Source organism: Impatiens glandulifera, unplaced genomic scaffold (assembly GCF_907164915.1).
Source record: "Impatiens glandulifera unplaced genomic scaffold, dImpGla2.1, whole genome shotgun sequence".
In the NCBI taxonomy this organism is placed as follows: Eukaryota; Viridiplantae; Streptophyta; class Magnoliopsida; order Ericales; family Balsaminaceae; genus Impatiens; species Impatiens glandulifera.
In genome coordinates this window covers 37,856-65,797 of record NW_025919075.1, presented here as the reverse complement: position 1 = coordinate 65,797, position 27,942 = coordinate 37,856, and positions in this window count along the sequence as shown.

Genomic DNA, 27,942 nt, shown 5'->3' with positions numbered 1-27,942 from the left:
TCTCAAACCTTCCTTCTTTTACGAAAGTAACAATGAAGTGTCTTATCTTAATTTGGGGCTTTAGGCCTCCTTTTTATAGGATTTATTCCGGTTCTTTTTCTTCAAAAACATTCGATGGAGGGTTACTTTTAGGATAATTACCTACACACGAAAAAGAGCTTATGATCGATATCTCTTGAATCGGGGTCTTTGTGAAATCCTTGTTTTATTTCTAAGAATATCACTCGAATGGAAATGATGTTCTTAGCTTTGCCCCTATTTTTCCCTAAAATCTGTCATATCGGCTTAGGATGAGATCAAGGTCTTCTTTTATTCTCAAAATATTTTTCTCTTTTTCTTTAGGAAGGGACTAGGGGTTTTATTTATTTTGTGAGACTAGGCCCGTAAACATGCAGGTTGTTAACCTATTTTCTCTTCTTTATTTTTCTGCATTAAGAAGAATCGGGTCTCTATAGTTCGAGCATGAGTCCTCTGTCCATGTTGCAAGTTATACAAAATTTAGGATTGGATTTTATTAAAATAAATTTCTTTCAAGGTCGAGCATTAAACCGTTATGTGCATAGCTTGAAATTATAAAAAATATCTTTTAAGTGCATCGAGATTACTTGAAGAAATGAACTTTTCTCCTTCAAAGATAGGCATAAGATAGGCGGACAACTCCTCCAAAGAGAATTTTCTTAACTAGGAAGGGTCTTTTCCATTGGGGTCAAAACATTCTCATAGGTTTAGGAATTCTCAGGTTCATTTGAGAACTAGATCACCTTCTTTGAGGTTTCTAGGTTTTACCTTCTTATTGAATGTGTCTAACATGCGTTTTTGGTAGGCTTGAGTTTTACATAATGCGTTTAACCTCTGGTCCTCCATTAATATTAGTTGACTATATCGATATTTGAGACAGTCTTCTTCTATATCATGTCTCTCTAAGAGTAATCTTAGGGTTGAAATCTCAATTTCGATGGGTTGTACTACATCTATGTCATAAACCAAGAAATATGGAGTTTCATTCGTCGAGATTTGAGTGGTTGTATAATATCCACATAAGACGTATGGAAGCTTCTCATGTTAGTCCTTGTACGTACTAGTCATCTTCTTGATGATCCTAATAACGTTTTTGTTTGTCGCTTCGACTGCACCATTGGCTTGTGGTCTTTTGGGTGATGTTTGTGATGCTCGATCTTGAACTCGTCGGGAAGTTACAACACTTCTTCTTGGAAGTGTCGACTATTGTCTGAAATCAGGGCATGGAGAACTCCATATCTAGCGATGATGCTAGTTCGGATGAACTTTGCCACTTCAGATGATTTCAAGACCTTGTAAGAAGCTACTTCAACCCATTTGGTGAAGTAGTCTGTGGCGACAAGTTTGAACTCGTGTCAAATGGACTTCACCATTTCTTACTTCCTTCTTGGTCCATTTTTGGAAGTCGATATACGTCTTTGCAAAGATAATGTCGGATATTGTCTTAGAATATCTGTATTCCTTTTATAAGAGCTTTCTTAGGGACAATAATTCTACAAATAGTGATGTAGAAAATTCTTTTTTCCATCATTAGTGTTTGGAAAATTAAGTAAATAGTTAATAACATAGAAAAAATTGTTGGAAAAAACTAAGTAAAGAGCTAATTAACTTAAAAATTATAAAATATTAAACAACTAAGTTTTGATGATGTTTAAACATGAAAGAAGCTAGGTCGTCTAATTGTTTCTGTGTAGGTGCATCAGAATTGGCTAACATAGACGTGGTCTAAGCAGGCTAATTAGACGTGTTACTAGTTAGACGTGCAAGTCTAACAGATACGTAGTTAGACACGCAAGTCTAACAAATACGTAGTTAAACGAGCAAGTCTAACAGATACACAGTTAGACGCGCCAATCTAATAGATACGTAGTTAGACGTTGCAGTCTAACAGATACGTAGTTAGATACGCAAGTCTAACAGATACGTAGTTAGACGTGCAAGTCTAACAGATACGTAGTTAGACGTGCAAGTGTAACAAATACGTAGTCATACATTGCAGTCTAACTCAATTAGACATGGTAGTCTAATGGGAAACGTAGTTAGACGTTGGCATTTAACTCCATTAGACGTGGTAGTCTAATGGGATGTGAAGTTAGACGTTGTAGTCTAACTCCATTAGACTTGGTGGTCTAATGGAACTCGTTGTTAGAAATTGACGTCTAACTCCCTTGCACTTGGCAGTCTAATGGATCACATCTCATTCCTCGCTTCAGCAGCCGTTTAAAGTCATCATACGTCTACCCACGATCAACTAGTTGTACGCTACTCCTATTCAACTCTTCCTTGCAGTCCAGTACGCCAGCTATTTGTATCAAATGAATGAACTCCGCGTACGCGAATATTCTTCCCACTCTTGTACTATAAGGGCTTTCTAATGGACGCTTACCACGTTTCCATGAAGAAGATTCGACCATTGGTGTCCTTCCACTACAAATAGATGCTCAAGGACAACAATCGAATCACTGGTTACTTTGCTCATTCCTACAATCTTACAAGGTAACTCTTGCACTTATCGATATCTATCATCTTCCAAATTCAAGAGAGAAAGAATCATAAACTATCTAGCAGAGTAAATATTGTTCTTAATATTGTAAGTTGAACAAAGGGTGTTCTGTTCAACAGAGTGTTTAGCTAGATTAGTAAATTGTATTTGATTCAAAGAAGTATATAGTGAAATCCTTCCAATTATTGGAAGAAGGGGTGATGTAAGAGAGTTTACTCCGAATATCCATAAACAACTTGTTGTGTTCTTTACCTTCTGTCTTTCCTTTCTCATTTGTTCAAAGCTTCAAACCCAAACAAAAAGTTCCTCACTTAAGTCGTTTCAAGAGTTTATAAAGGTTTGCGAAGAATAGAAAGTGATATTAATCCCTAACAGGATTTATATTAAATCGTTTTCCAAAAGTTGCTAACAATAGTCAGACCTCGTCTCTATTGGTTGTACCGATCCTATCAATTAGTATCAGAGCCCTATTTTCTATTCTTAAGCCTTTAAAGAACCTGAATCATGTCGAAAGATGCTAGCTCCTCCAAGATACCCATGTTTTCGAAAGAAAACTACATAGTGTGGAAGAAGAGAGTCGGTGCTCATCTTGCTTCCTTGAACGATGACATGTGGAGTGTTGTCATTGAAGGATCCATTAAGATCGAGAAAGAAAAATCTGAATGGACAAGTGAAGATAAGAGGAAGAACAACTTCGATAACTTGGCCAAGGATATCTTGTACAGATCCCTTAATGATAGCATGTTCAACTACATCATATATTGCGAGTGTGCCAAAGAAATTTGGGACAGACTCACTCAACTCTATGAAGGCAACGCAAAAATCAAAGAGAACAAGATCACGGTTGCCACCCAGCAGTTTAACAATTTCAAGATGCCTCTAGGAGAGACGATGGCTGAGTTTGATGCAAGATTCAGTTAGATTGTCACCACCCTATCCATTCTGGGCAAGACCTGCAGCAAGAGAGAGATTGTTATAAAGGTCATGCGAGCATTACCAAGGGAGTGGGACATCAAGACCATGGCGATGAGGGAGTCCAAAGACCTCAATAAGATGGAGCTCTTTGACTTGCTTGCTGATCTGAAGGCCTATGAGTTCGAGATGAACTCTAGGATTGAAGAGGAGCACCCCTCATCCACCATCATAACCGAAGATTTGGTTACTTCATAGGAGCCACCAGTTGCCACTGAAGTGAAGACAGCTGCCCAACATCTCAGCAGCGATGCTATGGCACTCTTTGTGAAGAGGTTCGGCAAATTCATGAAGAAGAGCAATTCTAACTCAAACTCCTCAAATATTAATGATGATAAGAAATCTAAAGCTAACGTGAAGTGCTTTAACTGTAGTATCTTAGGTCATTACAAATCATAATGTTGAAAGCCGAAGCGTGATGAGAAGAAGAAGGACGAAGAGAAAGAGCTACAACGACTCTAACTCATCATCCAACGATAGTGATATTGACGAGGTTGCTTGTTTCATGGCAATAGAAGAAGAAGAAACTTAGAAATCTGAGGTATTCGATTTCTCTTCTCGATTTCTCTTCTGAAGAGTTTTCATGGGAGGAACTGGTAGTTACACTCAATAAAACAGTCATAGAGTATAAAAATCTATTAGAATCCCATAATGAAATAACATCCACCTTTGAAATGTCTCAACCGATTTTATCACAAACTCCATAACCAAATGTTTTTGAAAAAAAAATGAAGAGGTCTAATTTGAGAATGAGATGCTCAAAGAAAATATTCAAACTCTCTCTTCTGAAAACAAACGTTTAAACTATATTGTTAGTTCTTGGACAAGGTCTGGAGAAGCTGTCAAATATCAGATTAGTCTGTTGAAACTTGCTGGATGCAAATCCGGTGTATGATTTGATAGCAATGACTCAGACAAGTCCTACAAGAAGTTAAACTCAGCAACTGATAAGCTTAAGCTTATAAGCTTTGTCAAAGGGAGTTTAACTAATACTAGAAATGATCCAAGCAGTGAGGATCTAACCTTAAAGGGTGAGATAACTTATATTTCGTCAACTGTTAGCTGGCTGAAAATTAAGTTAGAAGCAACCAGCAAGTTTGGCAAATCAAAACCTGACAAGAAGTCAAGGAGTTTTAAAATAAGACCATTCTCTAAAGTTAAGGGATCAGTGGCAAGTAGGAAGATGTCTGCTAAGTCAAAATCATACGCACTTATTACAACAGAAAATGGAAAATCCATAAGAATAACTCAAATATAGATTCCCAAGGGACTGATTTATCGAGGACCCAAGTGAATGTGGGTACCAAAAGTTGTAAATATTTCCTTGTGTAGGTGATACAGGAAAGCTTGAGGAAGAAGCTTGGAGCATACTCTTCTGAAGACATGCTCTAGAAGATCAATAGTGGCACACGTCACTTCCAAGGACTAAGTGTTTTTCTTTCTTAAAAATATTTTTGGGTCCTAAGGACCTTAAAAATATTTGTCTATTCTTTTTATACATGCATAAATTGAGGGAAATTTATTGTGTTCAATCAGATGCACGTAGACGAAAGCTTTAATCGGTCTATTAGACGAGGATGTCTAAAAGAAAAACAAGTACTTAGACATTCATCTTCTTATACAGTCTGTGCTTTTAAGGTGAAATATCTTGGTGTAAAACCTACGCGATTAGACGTCGAAGTCTAATAGATGCTTAGACATTTATAAGACTGGCGCTGATAGTCGCTCACGTTTAGCCAAACACACATCTAATACGTGTTGTTCATGTTTAATTAGACGTGTACATCTAATAGACGTTCAGACATCTATAAGACACACGTGATTAGACGCCTGCGTCTAATGGACGGTTATTCCACCTAGATGCTAGAATGTAAAAACAAATGAGATGTTTAACTACGTGTGCAATTAGATTCTTCATCTTCAGACTAATTAAGGGCAGCTGTCTTTTATGCGTTGTCATCTTATTTTCCCGTTCAAACATTAAAATTAGTCATCTCCTAATAACTTGAAGACGTGTGTCTCGTAAGGTTAAGGAAAATGACTGATATACCCTTTAATTTAATGATGACTACCTTTGGGAAAATGTTCTTAACATTTAATTGGTGGGCCCCTCGTTGTCAAATGTGACTGTTAGGCCATGTGATTGTTCGAATTCTATTTAAGGGCATCGTGCATGCGCCTGAAGTTTTTACGCTCACTAATTTCTTAAGAACCTAGTTTTCTCTAATTTCTCTCTAAGAAATCATGTTCATCTTCTTCATATTTTCTCAAATGGATAACAAGAAACCCATTACTCTTGGTCACAACACTTTGCAGGTGGACTTCGCATCGGTTTACACTCTAGATCAACAGGACATTGTTGATATGTTCCGTTCCTTGGAGTATTCCGGTCTCGGAAAGTATCTTGGTCGTCTGTTCATATTCTAAGAGAATGAAGTCCGAGAGTTTTTCAAGATGGAGACTATGGTTGGAGAATCTATTACGGAAACTGTTAACGAAACGCCTATCTCTTTTAATGAATCTACCTATGTGGAGTTTCTTGAACTTCCATCGGAGGGTCATACTTTTAATCTTGCATTTCCGGCAGAAACTATCTCGGAGATGAAGATCGTTTTCTCGAATGACGGTTCTACAATCAAGCTTAACGGGAAGAAGAAGGTCCTAAAGACACATTTCATTCTTTTGAACGACATCGTAGTGAAGGCTCTCCAAGGTAAAGTAGGCTAGTTCGACCTGTATAGCCAGGATCGCTTCGACTACATGACAGCCATTTCAAAAGATATTCAAGTCAACAGGGCATCTACACTATTTTCTAGTCTGTGTGAGTTGGTTTACTCTAAGAACAAGGAAAGTGTGGGCTTCTTAGCCCAACTCAGCCAATTTCTGAAGCATTTGGGTGTTCCTATGGGCGAGGGTGAGGCTATTAACCCGAGTCGCATATACACTAACTTTTCCGTGAAGAGCGCTCTTGCGAGAATGAAGCTCTCAAAGGAGATGGGTTCTGGCTCTTCTAGCCAATAGACAGGTGGCCAGTCGATCACTCGATCTAAATGACAGGTTGCTTCTATGTTGTCTACGGGGGCAAAAAGAACTTAATCCGTAATGGAGTCTACGGCTAGCACGAATAGTCAGAAGAGCTCCCTGAAGAAGGATTCTGGAGTAGTTGACTCCAGGGCAAGACAGAGTCTTCCTCCTATTTCTGTCGTTCCTATTTCATCACTCTCTCCATCTCCCAGCTCGTTGAAGAAACCGGCCAAGTAATCTGATCCTACTATTGATCGGAAGATGACGTCCAAGGCGTCTAGTGTGTCTAAGGTATCTAAGGCATCTAATACATCTAAGAAGTCTACTAAGGTAACTTCCTCCTCTCCTTTGGCCTCTATGTCTATTTGTGATGTTCATGTGATGGAACTAGCTGTAGGGCCGACTGTTGAGTTAGTCGGTCCAATTATTGATAATGTTGACGGGGTTTCTTCGCCTGTCCGCCGCGAAGTGTCAGCAGTTGTTGAGGTTGCTAGTAATATTGAAACTACCACTGAAGTAGAGTGGGTTATTGCTCTAACGCCTGCTGTTGTTCTATTATCTGAGTAGGGTACTACTCTGCCGAATGTCGAGCCTCATGCTGCTATGATTGTTGATAAACAATCAGCTGTTATAGAAAAGGGCGTTCTGTTTGCTCTTCTAGAATGGGTCTTTTCTTAGCCTTTATTCCCTTTTGAAATTATGAGAGCAACAAGGGAGCTCCAAGCATTGTCATCCGAGAACCTTTGACAACTCCTAAACCAGCTATAGGCCTGGGAAAGGGAAAGGGGATTGCTTCAGAATCTCCGAAGAAGATTTCTGAAGCTAGTTGTATTGTGAACCTTGTGATGGAGGAGGTGGAAATGAAGGCTATTGAGAAAAATAACATCTTTGATAATTGGGTGAACTACATATTAGAAATTCAATTTTACAAGATGTTCTCAGAGAAGGAGATTGTGAAAGAATGGAAGAATATAATAAAGAAGGAGAAGAGAATCTTAAGATGGGCTAAGACTGATGTGGTTTCTGAAGCCCTCAAAAGAAAAGAACTGGTGGTGGCCAACATAATGGGACATATCCTTCTTCCCATGATTGAAAAGAGAAAAGCCAACTTCATCCGCTCGACAGGGATGCTCCTGCAGAGCAGAATGCTTTGAAGAGGTTGGACCTCATCATGAGAAACTATTTATCAATAGGCTCACGGTACAGAATCTTCTAGGTTAAGTTTATTTCATGATTCATTTAGTGAAGACGAGCTAATGAAGATCTTTGATGTTGATCAATAAGTATTAGAAGAAGATGAGCAGGTTGTTGCCCATCTTGTTGAAATGGCAAACATCTCTTTCGAAAAGACGCGTCTAACGACCCTAAAGACTGCTGAATAGACCCCTGTCTTGGGTGAAACTGAAACGGCTATAGAATAAGAAGAGGTTGTTGTTGAAGCTCTTCAATCTAATATTCATCAGAAGGAGACATCTGAGATGGCTCCTACTACCCTTATTGAAGAAGAACCTCCGGTGGGAGAAGAAGAATTAACAAAGGTAGCTGATAAGTCTCTTGATTCAGAAGCTGAGGGGGAACCCTGGAAGGAGGCAGATTCAGAGAAGATTCCCTCTATTGAGGGGGAACAAGATGATAAAGAAGATTATTTAGAAGGTTTACCTTTTGAAGAATGCCTCTTTCCAGGCTCACCTGTTCCTCGATCATTCCCCGTCATAACCATGGCAGATGTGTTTGCCAATGTTGCTAATTTTCCCTTACATTCTGAGGGCATCTCGGATTAGATTCATAAATTATGTGCTGATATTTTTGATGAAGAAGACCAATCTAAGGATGGATCGAAGAGTCCCTCCTCTCATCATGAAGATAAAGAACCAGAGCGTTCTTTACAAGTCAATACGCATGTAAGTCATATTCGAACTGCTCCAGCCTACTCTCAGGCTGTGTCCTCAGCTTCTCATTCATCCGATGAAGCTTCTCCTGGAGGAGAAAACTTCTGTACTTCAATGCTGGATGCGATAAATTCCATCAAACAAAATATGATGGACATGCATTCCAGATTGGCCAATTTTGAAAAGGGCTTAGTGTCAAGCTAGAAAGAGATGTCTTCCATCCTTGTCATTCAAATAGAATTGGAGAAGACCATGCATAGAAACAAGTACGAAGTCAACATTGCAAATACTAAATACAACAAGTTTGAGAAAATTTTCTTTAATCGTCAAATAGAGCAGCATGCCGAGTCAAAGGCTTTCTCCTTGGAACTTCATCAAGTTGTCATAGCTGCAATGAATCTCCTTCGAGCTCAAATGATGGAAGTATCCAACTCAATGAATAGAGAAGAAGTAGAAAGAATGGAGCATGCTGACTCTTTTGCAAGGTCCATTCAGGCTATTGAAGTGGCAAAGGCTACTTCTATTAAAGAAAGAACCCTTATTAAAATTCCTACTACTATTGAAGTTGATAACGTTAAAAAGGGGGTAGGTAGCTCTAAAGGAGGTAGTTCAAGAGGCAGAGCTTCCAGAGGAGCTGCTAGAGGAACCCGATCTAAATGCAAAGCTGCAGATGAGGAGATTGAAGGAGAAGGAAGACCAGCAAAGAAAAGTCAAGGTCGCGGAAGCAATAGAGGCGGCCAAAGTGCTATCACTCGATTTCACAACCTCCTAACTGAGGATTCTCCAAATGAAGGCAATGCAGATGCAAACGTGAAAAGGAAGGACCATAAATCTCTTTCTTTACTTTTCTCATTTTAAAACTTATGTTGAAATATTTTGGTAATCTACTTTAATCTTTATCGTATTTGTTGGGTGTTTACATTGCTTTATTAAGATTGCATGGTTTTAACTTCATCGAAAGGGAATTTTTTTGGGATTAACTCATGAACTCACCTGGTTTTGATAATTTAGTTTAAATGATCAAAAGGGGGGAAATTGTTGGGAAAAATTAAGTAAAGAGTTAATTAACTTAAAAGATATTGTTGGGAAGAACTATGTAAAGAGCTAATTAACTTAGAAATTATGAAATATTAAACAATTAAGTTTTGAAAGAAGCTAAGTCGTCTAATTGTTTATGTGCAGGTGAATCAGAATTGGTTAACTTAGACGTGGTCTAAGTAGGCTAATTAGACATGTTGCTAGTTAGACGTACAAGTCTAACAGATACGTAATTAGACGCGCAATTCTAACAGATACATAGTTAGACGTGCAAGTCTAACAAATACGTAGTTAGACGCATTAGTCTAACAGATATGTAGTTAGACGTTACAGTCTAACAGATACGTAGTTAGACGCGCAAGTCTAACAGATATGTAGTTAGACGTGCAAGTCTAATAGATACGTAGTTAGACGCGCAAGTCTAACAGATACGTTGTTAGACGTTGTAGTCTAACTCCATTAAATCTCGTAGTCCAATGGGAAACGTAGTTAGACGTTGGCGTCTAACTCCAATAGACGTGGTAGTCTAATGGGATGTGAAGTTAGACGTTGCAGTCTAACTCCATTAGACTTGGTGGTCTAATGGAACTCGTTGTTAGACGTTGACGTCTAACTCCCTTTGACTTGGAAGTCTAATGTAGCACATCTAATGCCTCACTTCTGCCGCCGTTTGAAGTCAGCATACGTCTACCCACGATCAACTAGTTATACACTACTCCTGCTCCACTCTTCATTGCATTCCAGTACGCCAGCTATTTGCATCAAATGAATGAACGCCATGTACGCGAATATTCATCCCACTACTTGTTTAGTACAAGACAATTCCAGAAGGATATACGGCGCACTACCGTTTAGTACGGCCACGATCCATGAGCAAAGAGTCTGTTGTACTCTTGTACTATGCGGGCTTTCCAATGGGCGCTTGCCACGTGTCCCTGAAGAAGATTCGACTGTTGGTGTCCTTCTACTACAAATAGATGCTCAAAGACAACTGTTGAATCACCGGTTACTTTTCTCATTCCTACAATCTTACAAGTTAACTCTTGCACTTACTGTTATCTATCATCTTCCAAGTTCAAGAGAGAAAGAATCAAAAACTGTCTAGTTGAGTGAATATTGTTCTTAATATTGTAAGTTTAACAGAAGGTGTTCTATTCAACATAGTGTTTAGATAGATCAGTAAACTGTATTTAATTCAAAGAAGTGTATAGTGAAATCCTTCTGGTTTTTGGAAGAAGGGGTGACGTAGGAAAGTTTTCTCAAAACATCCATAAACAACTTGTTGTGTTCTTTACCTTCTGTCTTTCCTTTCTCAATTGTTCAAAGCTTCAAACCCAAACAAACAGTTCCGCACTTGAGTCGTTTCAAGAGTTTGTGAAGGTTTGCGAAGAATAGAAAGTGATATCAATCCCTAACAGGATTAATATCAAACAGTTTTCTAGAAGTTGCTAACAATAGTCGGACCCCCGTCTCTATTGGTTGCATCGATCCTATCAATTAGGATAGCTCGGAATTCTTCTATGGTCATGCACATTTAGCTTTCTCCCATGAAGTAGACTCGTTTTACGGGGTTGCACCTTCTTTGTATTTCCATCATGAAGGTGGGGTTTATTTCAAAGTTTATTAACCTCATGATGGGAATGAGTCCAAATGATCGATAATTCCACTCTTTTTCATGGAAAGCATCAATCCATTGAAGCATCGCAATATCTTTCAGCATGGACATCGTTTGTGATTGGAAAATTCAAAAAAATTATATTGATGTGTTTTTTTGAAAAGAAGGAAACATGTTTGAGATGTTCACTTAAATTATACATGCATATACATAGTACATATATAGTAGTCACATTAGGGTTATAGTGAGGTTTTAGTTGTCTGGCCCAACAAACAACCGGCTTGGTAATAATATCCAGGATTTTTGTTATAAGAGGAATCATAAGAGAGTATCATTCGTTGATAGTGGAGGGGATAATATCGCTGCCATAAACAAATGAATATCAACCTAATTGGGAATTTTTCTCCGCCTCCATAATGCCTACGTCCTATCGGATGGCTCATCGCCAAATAGTGGGGTCGATCCCGTAAATTCTATTTTTTCCTCTCGCAACATCACTCATTTTGTAATAAGTTGTCATTCTTCATTAACAATCTTTACACATAGGTGTATAAGTATCAAATCATTCCATGTACTTCTTTGTAAGCATTATGAGGGTGATGTACCCCTTACATGTAAAGGCATTTAACAGTGTAAAACATATGTGTCTATTAGGTGTTATACCTTTCAAGACAAGCCTATTAATTTGAAAACGTGATACAAACATTTCAAAAGTCAAGTTTATATTTTTGATTTAATCATTTAATCCCCATCAGAGTTGTTAGAAAATTGTAACCCCTAGAAAACCCTTTGTCGGTTTCTGTAGAAAGCTCGAGTTTCGAGAATTTTAACTTATGTTTGCGTGTCAAGAATCTTCTTTTTAATATAAAACATTATTTTTAAAGATTTTTAAATGATCCCTGATAGCTTTTGAAATTAATTAAAAATAATTAATTTGGGATTCAATTTTAAATAATTCGGAAATTTGCGGTAATCAAATTACAATTTATTTTTTTGAGAAAATTTGTTGTTTATATTAATTAGAAATAATTAATTTAAAATATTATTTATTTTAGACAGATTCGCCAATTGATTTTTAAAAATTAATAAAAAAAATGGCATACGTATACAAGCATATTGGCCAGAGATTCTTTTAGTTCGTAGTTTGGTGATACTCGGGAAAGGGCTTTCGCGCTTTATCCTCTGTACTCGTTTTAAAAACCGCTACTTTATAATAGGTTATATAACATTTATTATTACTGATTATTCTTCTGATCCTAAACATGCGTAAGGTTTGTGCGTTATTTAAAGAATTGTAAAAATAATTATTTAAATATTGGTACATGTTGGTGATGATATTACGGAGGAAAGTACCTAAACAATATTAGTCATTTAAAGACATTATGGTTTAAATATAAATCTCAAACGAGCCTTTATCAAAATATTTTTAGTGTGAAAACATTAAAACATTAAGATGATATTATGGTTTTCTAAAATTTTTTGGAATTTTTAAAAAATGGTTTGATGTTCCAAAATACAATAATGATTTTGGATTTTGAAAATAGGAACCAAATAGGACTTAGGACCGGTGTCCTAAGCCTTGGGTTCGTTTTCATCAGTTAGGGTCCAGGATCCTTGATTAGATCCATCGGTCCAAGCTAAGAAGCCTCGGTCGAGATGTTAAGGACTCTCTGTCCTTGATTAGGATTGTTGATTGGGGTGTAAAAACCATCAGTCTTTGGTTATCCATGAACTAACTCTATCGGTCATAGGTTTGATTTGTCGGTCGGACCTCTCGGTCCTGGGTGGAATCCATCGGTCCTAAGTTCGAGAGTTCTTGGTCCTATGTCTGACATCTCGGTCGAAAGTAAAAATCATCAGATGGACCTCTCAGTTATAGTTGAAGAACATCGGTCGGACCTCTCAGTCCTAGCTAACAAGCCTCGGTCAGACTTGTCGGTCTTAGGTTATGTTTCTTAGTCGGACCTCTTGGTCCTCAAGAACACCAAAATTGTAGGCTTTGCAATTTTAATGGGAGCTTGGATTCTTCGATCCAAGGGCCTAAGTAACTTCAAAAAGCTCCAAGGAATATTTAGAACATCATCCCAAGGTATCAATCGATCTGGGTGATGATCAATTTGTTTAAAATAGTTTGTAGCCAAAAATTAGGATTTTTTTTTTAAAGATGTTTTTAGATGAAAGGATCTAACCAATAGCTTCCTTATACCTTATATACTTGATTGGTACCAAAACAATACCAATTCAAAAACTTAAAAACTCAAAAATTTCAATTATTTTGAAAATTTTAATTTTGATCAAACATGATCGGGATGGATCAAGTGTGATATAAACAGTTGCCCAACATGATTAGAATCATATTGGGATGCTTTTTGAGTTCATGTTCTTAAGGATTAGCTCAAGAACAAAAAACATGATTTTTTTATTTTCCAAATTCAAATTTAGTTTTTTCTTTTTAAGACTAATTGATCGGTTCTAACTTTCACATAAAGCTCATAAATAATCATAAGATCGATTTCCAATCATCAAATTCAAGAACCAGACAGCATACAAGCTTCTAAAAACTAAAATATAAAAATTTCGATTTCAAACTAGAAGTATGAATTAAAGGATGATTGTAAATTTACCATGTGTTGGAGAACACTCCTAATACCCTAAGGAAGTTTTCTAATACTTACATCTGAGCTTTAAGACATGTGGTGAAATTTTCAAAAATTCAGAAGCTTTGAGCTTAAATAGTGGATTTCTGTGTTTTTTGGATTTAAAGCTTGAGAAGCGATTTCTTGGCTTTGAATTTGGTCAAGGAGGCCATTTATAGCCTTCTTGAGTCGGTGGAGGCTTCAAGTGGATCGAATCAGCCAAAATCCATATATGACGTTTTTACTGTTCTTTATTTCAATTGCCGGAATAGGGATGATTCATCCCTATTGATGTAGCAGAAATGATTACCGAAGTAGGGTGATCATTTCAGCTTTTGAATCAGCCGATTTGTCTGAATATCGGTTGAATTCCAACTTTAGAAAATTGAAGGAAGAGACATCATCCTTATCTCACCGGTATCGCGATGAGGAAGAATATAGCGATCGAAATGACATTGTTTCAGGAGAAAACGCGGACGCGGAGCAGTCTGTTAGCATTTTGTCCGTGTTTAGGTCGATCCGTCATGTTCCAACACTCTGTTAGCTGCTTTGCGGGTGCACAGTCCTTTGGCTGCAGTGGGCTACGCGGGCGCATATTGAGCGTTGGATGAAAAACCAACGCTCATCCAATGGATGCGGTCGCGGCTGTAGCTTTATTTCTGAATTTCGGCTACACCCGATTACGATTTTAATTTTATTTGTTAAAATTTGTTTGAAATTAATTTTTCTTTCACCCTTTAGCTTCAATATTGTTCTTTTTAAATACACAATATAATAAAATAAATATGACAAATATTTTCCAATTTTTTGTATATTGTAGGGTTAAATAAATTATTTTGGGGGGTGAAATGGGTACCTCATTTTATTCTAAATTATTATTTGTAATCCCTTGATTTCTTTCTAAAATTATTTTTAGATAAAATGAGTACAACATTTATCCCATATAATTTTATTTTTATTTTTTGTTTTAGCCATTTTCCTTAATTATTTAGGTTTTAATTATCACAATAATTAATTTAATTAATTGATTTAATTAGGTTTTCGCCATGGGATTAATTATTTTGATTTTATTTATTAAAAATTAAATCAAAATAATTTTTTTAATTTTTTTAATTAGGTATATAGATTTTTAGTTCTTACAAATATCATCTAAATCTATTCATTATTTTGATGTATTATCCAGAAATGGTCAATTAGAAGAATCACCACATTTACCCTCATTTTGAATATTATGCATTAACAAACTAATCATTATTGATCACATCTACTCTCACTCTAGGCATAATATTAAATTAATCAAACAAATTAATTTATTTTTATCTAAATATATAATGAATTAATTTTTAAATAGGTTGTTATATATATTTAATTTATAATTTATATAAATTATAGAATTATTTACTAGCATATATTCACCATTAATGAAAAAACTAAAATAATATCTTCTAAATCTATTCATTACATTGATCTACTATTCATAAATAATCAAACAGAAGATATATAGTCACTCACCACATTTATTCTCATTTTGAACATTAACAAACTCGACATTATTGATCACATCTACCCTCAATCTTGACATAATATCCAACTAATTATTCATTATTGATAACATTATACCATTATTTTAGGTATTTTAACCGATCATTCCCTTAATCACTCAAATTCACACCTACATATATCATCATCACATAACTTCACTTTGAATATTATGTACTAACAAACTCATTTTGGGTATTTTGATTGATCATTCCTTTAATCCCACAAATTCACACTCACATATAACAATATCATATAGCCTCATTTATAACATAATGCATTAACAAGCTCATTTTAAATATTTTGATTGATCATTATCTTAATTCCTCAAATTCACACCAATATATATCATATTTTAATACCACTCTAAAATTCCCATCAGTTGGGAATTGAACCCTAGTCTCAAATTTGAATGTGAACACTTTAACCAATACTTGTGAATGTTAAAATTATTTTTTATATATATTTTTTATATAAATTAATGAAAAGGAGACAAATAATTAAAATTTTAATTTATTTTATGTAAATATATCATAAATTAATTTTAAAATACGTTATTATATATATAATATATAATTATATAAATTATAAAAAAATTTAAAAAATAATTAATTTTAATATATCACAAATTAATTTTTAAATATATTATATATATATTTAATATATAATTATATAGATTATAACATAATTATATATCTAATCTCACCAAATTTACCCTTATTTTAAATATTAGGCACTAATAAATTCATCATTATGGTCACATGTACCATCACTTTCGACATCATATCCAACTAATTAGACATTATCGGTCACATTATACCATTATTTTAGGCATTTTGATCGATCATTTCTTTAATCCCTCAAATTCACACCCACATATATCATCATCACATAACCTCATTTTGAACATTATGCACTAACGAACTCAGTTTAGGCATTTTGATCGATTATTTCTTAAATTCCTCAAATTCACACCCACATATATCATCATCACATAACCTTATTTTGAACGTTATTCACTAACAAACTTATTGAAGATATTTTTCAAATTCACACCCACATATATATCACCATCACAGAACCTCATTTTGAACATTATGCACTAACATACTCAGTTTAGGCATTTTGATCGATTATTCTTTAAATCCCTCAAATTCACACCCACATATATCATCATCACATAACCTTATTTTGAACATTATGAACTAACAAACTTATTTTAGGCATTTTCCAAATTCACACTCACATATATATCACCATCACATAACCTCATTTTGAACGTTATGCACTAACAAACTCATTTTATGCATTTTGATTGATCATTATCTCATCTCCTGGGATGGTGGTTTTGGTGTAAAATGGTATGGTCCTTCCCAAGTTTTTATTTTAATCCCTAAAATTCACACCCCACATATATCACATTTTAATACCCCTCTAAAATTCACATCAACTATGTTAGGATCGATGTTAACAATAGAGACGGGGGTCTGATTATTGTGAAGAGCTTATGACTTCAATTCGGTTTTAACTCTGTTATAAGTTAAAACATGTTTCTATTCGTCACAAATCTTCATAAACTCTTCAACAAGTTCACGTGCGGAAACATTTGTTGGATTTGAAGCTTCATATGAACGAATCTAAATGGTATAAAGTAAAGAAAACATGGAGTTTTATGGATGTTTGGAGATAAAACTCCTACGTCACCTCTTCTTCCACAACCGGAAGGATATCCACTAGAAGTCTTTGGTTGGTATAGAACATACTAGACTAACCAAGTCAAAAACCACAGGGCTTAACAACTGCCTGTTTTTCAACTTCTAGCTAACTCTATGTTGAATTGAAAAACCTCTATTCAACTTACAACACTGAGATTTTACACAAAAAAGATAGTATACTAATGATAGAGTAATCAAACACACAGACATTGAGTAGTTTATGCTTAAGCTTAAGAGAGATTAGATAGCAAGAGCAAATGTATCTTCGTAAGTAATTTCTTCAAAGTTCTAGTGGTTCGCCCGTTGTCCTTGAGCATTAATTTATACTTGAAGTAAACCAACGGTTGAATATTCTTTATGGACACATGTCCTCCTTTTGTTGGAAGGTCGTTAATAGTACAAGTGTACAACAGACTCTGAGCATTGGGATAGTGGTCGTACCAGACAGGTAGTGCACTGAATATCCTCTGATATTGTATTGTACTGTATCGTGGGTAATTTGAACATTGGAGTACGTGGAAGTTATTCATTCGTTGTTGTAGCTGAGTTGTCAGACTGTTGAAAACGTTAACTGTAAATGGGCTGAGTGAGTACATAGTTAGACGCTCCTTCAAATGTCTGAAGGAGTTAGACCTCGTCTAACTACGCTTACCTTCAAACCGCGTTTAAAGGAGTTAGAATGCATTTTACTATGCTTCCCTTTAAACTGTGTCTAAAAGAGTTAGTATGCGTCTAACTACGCTTCCCTTTAGACCGCGTCTAAAGGAGTTGGACCTCGTCTAACTACGCTTTCCTTTATACCGCGTCTAAAGGAGTTAGACCTTGTCTAACTATGCTTTTTATTAGACCGCGTCTAAAGGAGTTAGACCTCGTCTAACTACGCTTTCCTTTAGACCGCGTCTAAAGGAGTTAGACCTCGTCTAACTATGCTTCCCTTTAGACTGCGTCTAAAGGAGTTAGACCGCGTCTAACTGTGCTTTCTTTTATACCACGTTTAAAGGAGATAGACCACGTCTAATTGCGATTTCCTTTACACCGCGTCTAAAGGAGTTAGACCTCATCTAACTATGCACTCCTTAGATCACATCTAAGGGAGTTATACCATGTCTAACTGGACGGTCTTCTTTAAATTTGTACTTGCACAAGGACGAATAACCTAACTTAGTTTTATTCGTTTGTAACCTTAAATTAAGCTCTTCATCTTTCCTTGTGCATAACTAAGTTTTATTTTAATTACACCTCACATCATCAAAATATTTTTAGCCAGCAAATAACCATAGGTTTTAAATAAGCTTATTTCCTAAGTTTATTTTTAATCAATTTGAGTTGAATCAACAATTTCCCCCTTTTTGATAATGTCAAAACTTAGTTAGAAGATCAGGAAATTAGCAAAAATTCCAGCCAATTAGATTTCATTTATATAATCAAAGTTTCCCATTTAACAGACAAAAAATAAAATTTCTCAAAATGGGACACTCTTATCCTCCTCTTCCCTAAATTAAAGCTCTTTTTGCCTCATCTTCCCCCTTGATTGCAGGCCGATTCTTTTCCCCCTTTTTGACATCATTGGGAAGAACAAAGTCCTAATATTCTCTTAAAGCCCTTTGGAGCCTCAGACTTCTTCTCTTGACCTTTTCTATTCTTACTCTAAGGACATAGTCATAGACTCTTTGGACGTCTAAAACTTTGGAAGACTTAATGAGGACACCATGTCCAACATTAACTAAGCAAGCAGCATGCTGAGCGGAGTAGCATACCCAGTTGGCTTTCTTGGAGAAGAGATTAACTTCACCAAGTTATCGAAGAGGATTTTTGACCAGTTGATGGTTATTCTCCTAGTTATAGCCACCATTATCTCAGGTCATTCGGGAATAGAAATTTATGGCTACCTTATCTAGAATGGATATAGAAATGATGTTGTTGAGTATGGAAAACTCGGGTTTTAGGGAAGACTTCTTCCCGTGAGTTTCGATAGGGAAGGAGGTATTTGAGAAGACAAGCTTTATCTCAGATAGGACATCATCTAGAGAGGTGGGGAACTCTGACAGCCCCTCCTAAGGAAGATAAAAAAATAGAGCGAAATTTTCTTCATCGAAGGAGACTTCATCTCCTTTTATTGTTGCCAGAATAATCCTATCGCCTATTATCCTTGCAGACTCAAAGAACTCACAAACCTCGGGTTCGTGAATGATGACATGTCCTTTGAGGAACTTCCTCAGTCCAGAAATTTCAAGATATTCAAACATTTTAACCATTTCTAAAATCATCGAAGAAGAAACAGACTCGAAGTTTATTTGCAGAGTGTTTAGATCAAAATATGCCATTTCTTAGCTTCAGATTTTAAATGAGGGAGAGGACTTATGGTTGCAGGCAACTCGAAATCTTAAGAGATTTCTATAAAGAGAAGAGATATTCAGACTCACAAAAAAGATGATGAATCTCTTAAGGTGTATTAGTTACTCTTTATAGAGTATGATTGACACATAGCTACAAAAGTTATCATCAAAAGTAAACTGATATTTAATTTAAAAACGTGTTCCCAAAAAATCATCATTTAAAATAGAAGATGTCATTTAAGAATCATCATAAAATTCATCATTACTTTAAAGCGTAAAGAAATAAACCATCAGATATATTAGTCATATTTGTAACATTGAGAGATACGTTCTTCAAGTTATTCGAGATATGACTGTTCAATTTCCGAGCGGGAAAAGAACATGGACAACTCATGAAACTTTGGAAAGTTGTCCTACTCGTCTGAAATTGAGATATTTGAGGATACACGCAGTTAGACGTCTATGCTATATGCATTACTTACGTTTAAACTAGGTATACGTCTTGTTCGGACGGCGTCTAACTACGCACGTCTACAGACGTCTAGCATGTGTCTGTTCGGACGGCGCCTAACTATGTATGTCTGTCTTCACAATTAGACGTCTAACCAAGCTTACATACAAGTTGCTTAAACATAACTCGTCTAAGTACATGGTTTTCTTTAGACAACTGATCTAATTAGTCTGATTGAAACCTTTGTCTACACACGTCTGTCCAATCACTTTAATCAACAAATTTCCCCCTCAATTTGTGAATGATTAAAAATAAAATAATTTAGGTCTACAAGCCCCAAAACATTTATAAAGTAAGAAAACTTAGTCTCGGGGAGTGGCTTCATGAACACGTCTACCACTTGCTGATTAGTTGGGAAATATTCTAGATGAATATGTTTCTGACTGACATGCTCCCGAATGAAATGGTATCGAATGTCGATATGCTTCGTCTGAGAGTACAACACCGGGTTGTATGTAATCGTTATGGCATTGGTGTTGTCGTAGAAAATCGGTGAATCGTCTGCCTCAATGTCGTAGTCCCTCAGTTGTTGTTGAACCTACAAAAGTTGAGAGAAACAAGTGCCTGCAAGAAGGTACTCATCCTCTCTAGTAGACGTGGTGACGGACGTCTGCTTTTTGCTGAACTAGAAAATCAGACGATCATCAAGGAACTGGCACATCCCACTAGTGCTCTTCTAATCAATCTTGCAGCCTACAAAGTCTAAAAAAAATAGCTAGTTAAATTGAAAGTGGAATTCTTCGGATACTACAGTCCCACATTTTGAGTTCCCTTTAAATATTTAAAAATACACTTAGTAGCGACATAATGAGATTGTTTAGGGTTAGCCTAAAATCTTCCACATACACCGACAACAAACTGAATGTCTGGTCTACTAGTAGTTAAGTAGAGAAGAGAGCCAATGATCCCTCTATAAGCAGTGATATGGACACTCTGTTCATCTTCATCCTTGTCAAGCTTGTTGGAGAAGCTCATTGGAGTAGTTGCAGTTGAGCAGTTCTCCATGCCAAACTTCTTTAGAAGCTCCCTAGTGTACTTTGTCTGGTTAATGAAAGTGTTATCTTCAAGTTGACGAACTTGAAGACTGAGGAATAAATTCAATTCTCCCATCATACTTATCTCGAATTTGTCCTGCATCAACTTAAAGAATTTCTCACAGAGTTTGGGGTTAGTTGATCCAAAAATGATATCATCAACATAAACTTGGACAAGCAAAATATAAGAATCTTTAAAAAAAAATCTAAATAGAGTTTTGTCTACTTTGCCAATAAGAATATCATGATCAAATAAAAATTTGGTTAAACTGGCATACCAAGTTCTAGGAGCTTGTTTAAGACCATATAAAGTTTTATCAAGTTTAAAAACGTGATTTGGTAGTGAGTGATCTTAAAATCCATGCGTTTGTTCAACATATACATCCTCATTTAAAATTCCATTCAAAAATGCATTTTTCACATCCATTTGATAAACTTTAAAATTCTTAAAAGTTGCATAAGATAGGAAGATTCTAATTGCTTCAAGTCTAAAAACAGGGACAAATGACTCCTCAAAGTCAATTCCTTCCTCATGTCTATAGCCTTGAGCAACTAATTGGGTTTTGTTTCTCACAACCAAGTCATCTTCGCTAAGCTTGTTTCGAAAAAACCCATCTGATTACAGTAAATGATTGATCAATCGGTCTTGGAGTCAGATGCCACATTTTATTTTTTTCAAATTGATTCAACTTCTCTTGCATTGCATTGATCTAATCTGGATTGAGCACTGCATCATTTATCTTCTTTGGCTCAATTTGAAAAATAAAGGCAGAGTTTGCCATTTCATCCAGTAATTGGTGTCGGGTCCTAAGAGGAGCATTAGATTACCAACTATCAATTTAGGTGGATGATTTCTGTTCCATTTGAAGTTTGGTCCTAAAGGATTAGACGACTGGTCAGACAACCCCGCGACGTCCGAATTGTCAACAATCTACTCACTTGTAGTTTGGACGTCTAGTTGACTCTCAACCGGATAAGTCATCTAATTAGACGAATGTATCCTATTGGCCGAAACTTCGTCATCACTATCAGATTCAAGACTTGTTACTTCTAATCTGTTAACAATTTCAATGAATTCATCAGACTTATTTTCAACAGACTCATCATAAACAACATGATAGGATTCTTCAAGTGTTAGTGTTCGGTTATTAAACACTCTATAAGATTTACTAAGTGAGGAGTAGCCTAACATGATTTCAGCATCTACTTTAGCATCAAAAGCAGACAAATGATTTTTTCTATTGTTGTGAATAAAACACTTACACTCGAAAATTCGAAAATATGAAACTTTTGGAATACTTCCATAAAAGAGTTATAAGGTGTTTTGCAAAAGCGTTTATTAATCATTGACCGGTTTTGTGTGTAGCAAATTGTGTTTATGGCTTCTGTCTATAACTTTTAAGAAACACCTGAGTCGGCTAGCATAGATCTCGTTGTTTCCTTCGGTGTTCTGACTCTCCTCACAATAACACTATTTTGATGTGGAGTTCTGACACTAGACAACTCGTGTCTAATACTAGACTCCTCGAGGTAAAAAAATTGGCGTTTATTGGTGAACTCGGTTCCCTGATCACTTCTAATCTTGATGATGCTTAAAGATTTTTCGTTTTGAAGTTTTCTAATGATATTAATTAAATTCTCAAACGTCTGATCCTTAGATTATAAAAATATAACCCAAGTAAATCTTGAAAAATCATCAATTATGACCAGAGTGAATCTCATTCCTCCCAAGCTTTTTACTGTAATTGGACCAAACAGGTCCATGTGAATTTACCCTTATTTTGAACATTATGCACTAAAAATTATTGGTCACATGTACCCCTCAATTTCGACATCATATCCAACTAATTAGTCATTATCGGTCATATGAATACGATCATTTTAGGCATTTTGATCGATCATTCATTTAATTCCTCAAATTCACACCCACATATACCATCATCATATAAACTCATTTTGAACATTATGCACTAACAAACTCAGTTTAGGCATTTTGATCGATCATTCTTTTAATCCCTCAAATTCACACTCACATATACTATCATCACATAACCTCATTTTGAACATTATGCACACAAAAACTTAGTTTAGGTATTTTGATCAATCATTCTCTTAATCTCTCAAATTTACACCTACAAATACCATCATCACATAACCTCATTTTAAACATTATGCATTAACAAACTCATTTTAGGCATTTTAATCGATCATTCTCTTTATAATACCCCTCTAAAATCTTATGTGGGACTCAAATCTAGTCTCAAATTTGAAATGTCAATATTTTAACCATAAAATTACTTGTGATTGTTAAATTATTTTATATATGTATATATATTGTATATAAATTTATAAAAAGGAGACAAACTATTAAAAAAAATTAATTTACTTTTATTTAAATATATCACAAATTAATTTTTAAATATGTTGTTATATTTATATTAAATATATAATTATATAAATTATAAAATAATTGAATAAATTTATTTATTTTTATTTAAATATATCAAAAATTAATATTTAAATATATTATTATATAGATTATAAAAAATTATATATCTATTCTCTCACCAAATTTACCCTTTATCTTGATCATTATGCACTAACAAAATCGTCATTATTGATCACATATATCCTCATTTTCGACATTATATGAAACTAATTAGTCAGGTCACATTATACCATAATTTTAGGCCTAATAAACTCAGTTTAGGCATTTTGATCGATTATTCCTTTAATCTCTCAAATTCACACCCACATATATCATCATCACATAACCTCATTTTGAACATTATGCACTAACAAATTCAGTTTAGGAATTTTTATCAATCATTCTCTTAATCCCTCAAATTTACACCCGCATATATTATCATCACATAACCTTATTTTGAAGGATCATTACTTTAATCCCTCAAATTCACACCCACATATACCATCATAACATACCCTCTAAAATCTGGATCAGTTCGGACTTGAATATTAGTCTCAAATTTGAAATGTGAACACTTATGATTCTTGAAATTATTTTATAATTTTTTTGTATTTGTATATAAATTCTTAAAAATGAGACAAATAATTAAACAAATTAATTTATTTTTATTTAAGTATATCACAATTTATTTTTGAATATTGTTATATATATATATATATATATATATATATATATATATATATATATATATATATATATATATATATATAATTATATAGATTATAAAATAATTAAACAAATTAATTTATTTTTATTTAAATATATAACAATTAATTTTTAAATATGCTTTTATATATATGTTTAATATATAAAATATAAATAAAAACATTAATACAAATTAATTTAAATATATTGTTATATATATTTACAATTAATATATAATTATATAGATTATAAAATAATTATTACAAATAAAATTATTAATATATATATATAAATATTTAGTAAAAATAATTCATAAAAGAGAGACAACTATTCAAACAAATTAATTTATTTATTTATATTTAAATATATTAATAAAATTATAATACAAATAAAATTATTAATATATTTTTAATTATTTATTTAAAAATCATAAAAGTGAGACAAATAATCAAACAAATTAATTTGTTTTTATTTAAATACCTCATCAATTCATTTTTATAAAGATATATATATATATATATAAATATATATATATATATATATATATATAATAAAATTAATATATATAATTATTTATTTAAAAAATCAAAAAATTGAGACAAATAATTAAACAAATTAATTTATTTTTATTTAAATATATCACCAATTAATTTTTATATAGATTTATATATATATATAAATTATAAAATTATTAATATATATAATTATTAAAAATATAAAGTATAACGGTTTTGGAGTTTCTGTATAACTTCTTAAACTCAATTTATAAAACGATTAATAAAAAAAGCTTTACGAAACATAAAATTGATATGGGATTTGAATCGCTTTGTTCCGGAAGACTAATCATTTCTCTTTCTATGCGCAATTAGAAAAAATGGCTAAATACATATAAAGATTGAGTATAGTCAATATTGGAGTCTATCTGAACAAACAGATTCATTTGGTATATACTTACTTGACCATATCCCTGGCCAACTCCCAACTCGAAAGACTTTTTATATTCATAATTAATATATACTAATTATTATTTTAATTATATATAATTTTTTTTAAAAGACATTTTGTATAACTTATATTCACATTCACCCGTTAACTTAAGATTGAATTTATATTTAAATGAATCAATCCGGTTCATTTTGTCTAAAATAAAGATAAAAGTCATACATTATTAACCTAAACAAATTTAGAATTAATCATTATTAAATTTTGAAATATTGAAATATCTAAATATCTAAATTTTCTTGTAATTATCCGCGAGCTTGAATTATTATAACAATGACTAATCTGTAATCAAGAGTCTTGCCAACCTTAACGTGAAGGATATAACACCCTCCTGGTTGGAAACCACTATTGGTTCCTTCATTTATCTATAAAAGGTGCAAGTTGTTCAGTTTGAGTCTTTACTTCATCATGATTAATTATGTACCCTGATTACCGATTTATTATATATAAATTATATAAGTAATACTTTGACCTCAACATTATATTTGAATTAAATCCCACCATCATATTATATAAATTATAAATTTTATATTTATTACCTATGTGTTGAATCATAAGTAAATATTTATTTATACACCAGCCAAGTGTTTGGGTAAATATTTATTTATACGCTACTCGTTATAGTTTGTACCGCAAAAATCCAACGTATAATCATTTACATGTGTTTGGGTGTTTGTGTTACCCACTATTTTCACCCATGATAATTCATAAATTTCTTCCACGTCCTATCCATGTGTCTCTCTTGGATATCCACCAAATCATCAGGGCTATAAGTGTTTAGACATATCAAATGATAAAATCATTATTTATCGTCGCGTTATCTTTTATTAATCTTGTTTTCCTTTTGTTGAAATTCAGTCCCCTCCATCTCGTATGATTTTCTCAATGATCCTTCATCACCATATTTGATTCATCACTAGTTTACACTTTCATCTCCACCTTCTCCACCTCTCCCTCCCCCTCTCATCCATCCTCCCTATTCTCTTCAACCGGTCACAAAGTCAGCGGGTTTGTTTTGGCACAAACATATTTCTAACCTTATTTCTGTTGGGTTAAATCTCATTACCTCGTAATCATTTAGCTTCTCTATAGGATCCGAACTGGAAGTTAGCCATGCTGAAAGTGTTTAATGCTTTAATTTCTAATAAGACGTGGGAGTTGCTTCTCCGTCCAAGTGATGTTAATATTATTTGTTCTTTATGTGTCTTTATAAGTAAAGACTATGTTGATAGTTTTTTTGAGAGACATAAAGTCTGTCTTGTAGGTAATGGAAAAACTTAACATGTTGGCGTTGATTGTGGGGAGACTTTTAGTCTTGTTGTCAAACCGCCCACTATTCGGTTGGTCCTCGATTTTGCCATATCGAAAAAATGGTCAATTCACCAACTTGATGTAAAGAATGTTTTTCTCCATGGCACTCTTGATGATGTTGTATATATGCATAAGCCTCTTGGCTTCAAAGATTCCTTATTTCCTCATCATGTATGTCGTTTTAAGAAATCATTGTATGGTTTGAAATAGGCACCTCGAGTTTGGAACAAACGCTTTACGAATTTTGTGTCAACGCTTAGTTTTTCCTGAACTATTCCAAATCATTCATTGTTTGTGTTTCGTTAGGGTGAGCACATGGCATACTTGTTATTGTGTGTTGATGATATAATATTGACGGTATCCTCTAACTCTTTCCGTTGATTCTTCATCTCCAGCTTGAGTACGGAATTTACTATGAAGGATTTGGGTCCCTTACATTATTTTTTATGCATTTCGGTAAAGTCTCATGCAAATGGTATGTTCCTCTCTCAACAAAAGTATGCGTCTAAGATTATAGACCGTGCGGGTATGTCATCTTGTAAGCCATTAACTACGCCGATTGATATCACACCGAAACTTGGGGCTTCAGTCTCTTCTCCTATATCAGATTCTTCTTTGTGTCGTAGCATGGCTGGTGGTCTGCAATATTTGACGTTTTCTCATCCTGATATCATTGATGCGGTTCAGCAGGTTTGTCTATTCATGCATGATCCCTGAGAGGTACACATGGAGGCTCAAAAGAGAATTATTCGGTATATTTAGGGAACTCTTAATTTTATCCTTCATTTGTCTTCATCATCTGTTACATCCCTCTTGGCTTACACTGATATTGATTGGGGTGGGTGCCTAGACATACGTCATTCGACGTTTGGCTATTGTGTCTTTTTGAGAGATAATTTCATCTCTTGGTCGGCTAAGCGTCAAACCACTTTGTCACATTCTAGTGTCGAGGCTGAGTATCGGGCGATTGTGAATGTGCTTTCGGAAATTTGTTGACTACGAAATTTATTCTTAAAACTTCATTGTCCGATTCCCACCACTACTCTTATTTACTGTGATAATATGAATACGATTATCTCTCCAGTAATTTCGTTCAGCACCAACGGACCAAGCACATTGATATGGACATTCACTTTGTTCGTGAGAAGGTCTCACGTGGTCAAATTCGAGTTCTTCATGTCCCATCTCGCTTTTAACTTGCGGATATCTTCATGAAGTGGCTTTCGAGAATTTTTTTTTGAAGATTTTTTATTCAATCTCAGCATACATCGTCCACCTGCTTCGATTGCAGAGGTGTAATTAATTAATAGTTATCTTGGGTTTTTTATATAATGTTTGCCTAATTAATTATTGGAAATCTCTAAATTAGTGGCTAGATTAGTGGATCTCAATGTTATAATCCTGCATATAGTTTACATTTTGGATTAAATAAAACAATGAATTATAATCTTTTAGAAGGGTATCCTTACTTATTTTTGTATAATAATAATAATAATATTTATACACCAACAATACAAATATAGTTTTGATCAGACCGATCGGATTGTTTGTGTCAAATAAATTTTGTTTAAGACTTAAAATAAATAAACTTGACCAAAATTATAGAGTTCAAATAAATAAACCGGACCAAAATTAGCCTAAGTATTCATATTACGCTAATTTTACG